The sequence below is a fragment of the Mustela lutreola genome, chromosome 9 (genome assembly GCF_030435805.1).
Source record: "Mustela lutreola isolate mMusLut2 chromosome 9, mMusLut2.pri, whole genome shotgun sequence".
In the NCBI taxonomy this organism is placed as follows: domain Eukaryota; kingdom Metazoa; phylum Chordata; class Mammalia; order Carnivora; family Mustelidae; genus Mustela; species Mustela lutreola.
In genome coordinates, this window is record NC_081298.1 from 99,872,934 (window position 1) to 99,875,794 (window position 2,861).

Here is a 2,861-nt window from a genome sequence, read left to right on the forward strand (position 1 = left end):
TATACACATACATATATATATATATATGTGTATGTCTGTGTGTGTGTGTGTGTGTTTGTGTGTGTATGTGTGTGATGTGTGTGTGTGTGTGTGTGTGTGTGTGTTTTCCAGCTAATACTAGACCATGTTGGGCTAAATCTTCTTTAGGTATGTTTAGTTGGTTTTGTCTACCAAGTTTTAGCCCCATAGACTGATTTAATTTGGTTCTGGCATATGCCTTTGACATGAGTAGTTAGATTGGAAATAGCAGAAACAGCCATCTTGGAAATGTACAGCCTCAAGCTCGCAAGTCTTGCTGGGAATGCTGCAGTTGGATCTATTAGAAGATATGGGATGGCCCTTGTAAATAATATGGCTAGATACTTTAAAATCTTGACTTGAAAATCTCCAATTTAGTTGAGAGAGCCAATTACATGAGTAAGTTAAAACTAAATTGGCTATTGAATTTGATGATTCTGATGTTAGCTACCATGGTATAAAATCCATGTTTTACTAATATCACTTCCTGGATATATTTTTTGAAATTAAGGTAATAATAATAGTTATCATAATTTGTAGAATTAAACAAACATTTCAGAGTCTTTAGGTAAATATAATTCCAAGACTGGCTTGACAAGCATGGGTCTATTAGATAGATAACAGCAATGTGAACAAATATATGAAATCATGCCTTTACTTTTTTTTCTCTGTATACAGTCATATTATCTATAACAATTACAATTTAATTTCATCCTTTCCTTTTTCTCTTTAATCCTTTTTTTTTATTATGTTCAGTTAGCTACTGAATAGTACATCATTAGTTTTGATGTAGTGTTCAGTGAATCATTAGTTTGTATTAATACCCAGTGCTCATCACAACACATGCCCTCCTTAATCCCATCACCCGGTTATCACTGCTCCCCACCCACCTACCCCTCTGAAACCCTCAGATTATTTGCCAGAGTCCACAGTTTCTCATGGTTTGTCTCCCTCTCTGATTTCTCCACCTTCAGTTTTCCTTCCTTTCCCCTGTGGTCCTCTGCTCTCTTCCTTATGTTCCATGTATGAGTGAAACCATAAGATAATTGTCTTTCTGTGCTTGACTTATTTCACTTAGCATAAAAATATGGAATGCTTCATGAATTTATGTGTCTCTTCCTTGTGCAGGGACCATGCTAATTTTCTCTGTATCATTCCAATTTTAGTATATGTGCTGCTGAAGCAAATGCTAATTTCATCCTTTCCTATTTTTACATCTCCTTTTATTTTCCTTTTTCTTATGCTACTGGATAATCAAGAATTTAGAATAATGTTGAAACAGTGATACTGGACATCACTGTCTTATATTTGATTTGAAAATGAATAGCTTTAATATTTTACCACTAAGTGTAATATTTGCTATATTCTTTTTTATTTTTAGTTTGTTAAATTTTTGTTGTATTATGAATGGGTTTCAAATTTTATCAAATGAGTGTCCTATATCAGTTGAGAACATCACTCGTTTTTTCTACATTCAATTAACATAGGTAAATGGTGAACTCAATAATCAGTTTCTAATATGAAACCAACCTAGAATTCCTGAAATAGAAATATTTTGGCATGATTTATTATATTTTCATATATTTTGCTTGGATTCATGCAATATTTTGTTTAGGAATTTTTTTTTACCTAGGTTGTTGAATACATTGGCCTATAACTTTATTTTATAATTCTTACCTAATTTTTATGTTACAATTATCTTATTATTATAAAATGAACTATAGAGTGTCCTTCATTTTCTATTATTTAGACACTTATTAGTGAGACTGAAATCATCTCTTAATCTCATATTGTATGGTACTTACCTATAAAACCACCTGGGTCTAGAGTTTTCTTTGTATTAACTGATTCATTTTTTTTTTTTTTCTAGTATTATTCAGGTTTTCTGTTTATCTTAGAGTCAATGTGTAAGGATAGTTCCTAGGTGCTTCTAGGATGTTTTTCAATTATAAGAGCATGAAGTCATCTATGTTATCTTTATAATTTCTACTGCATCTATAATACATTTCTTTTCAGTTCCTGAAATACTTCTGAGCATTTTATTATTTTCTTGATTCATTCTAATTAGATGTTTGTTATTTTATTACTACTTAAAAAAACCTGTAGTCCTCCTGATTATGTATTTTTTATGCTTTTTACCTTTTTGCTCTTTATTACCTTAAATACACTTTTAAGGGCGCCTGGGTGGCTCAGTGGGTTGGGCTGCTGCCTTCGGCTCAGGTCGTGGTCTCGGGGTTCTGGGATCGAGTCCCGCATCGGGCTCTCTGCTCAGCAGGGAGCCTGTTTCCTCCTCTCTCTCTCTCTCTGCCTGTCTCTCTGCCTACTTGTGATCTCTCTCTGCCAAATAAATAAATTTAAAAAAAATCTTAAAAAAAAATACACTTTTAAGTCAGTCTTTTTCAACATCTTAACTCTGACCCTTCATTATATTTGATCCTTCAAGTTTTTCTTCATAGTATTTAAAACTACTTATTAAGACTTTTCTGTATCTTTCTCTTTAAGTACCATTTAAGTTACATACCATAAAAAAACAAAAACAAAAACAAAAACAAAAAAAACACTACATACGATGAGTTTCAATATATGTTACTTTCATTCTCTATTTATTTATAAGAATTTTTCTTTCCCCTTAAGGTATCTTCTTAGGTCAATTCAGAAGATGGTTTTAAAGTGTTCTTCAAACAGGTAATGGTTTCTGCTGCTATTCTCTTTTAATTATGTTGTAAGGACAACACTGTGGTATACATGTACTGATTCTTTGATATTTAAGATTTGTTTTGCAACCTGCAATGTGGATCTTACTTGTAAGTGTTCCATGTGTGGTTGACAAAAAGTGTATATTC

The 2,861-nt window shown here is 32.2% G+C and overlaps 1 non-coding gene across 1 annotated transcript; it reads right to left on the minus strand.

Annotated features, from left to right (window-relative positions):
* Positions 1–1,099: 1,099 nt before the first annotated feature.
* LOC131808658 (U6 spliceosomal RNA) lies at positions 1,100–1,204 on the minus strand. The gene has a single exon (XR_009344868.1). It is a non-coding gene; the product is annotated as a U6 spliceosomal RNA (small nuclear RNA).
* Between the last annotated feature and the right edge of the window lie 1,657 nt (positions 1,205–2,861).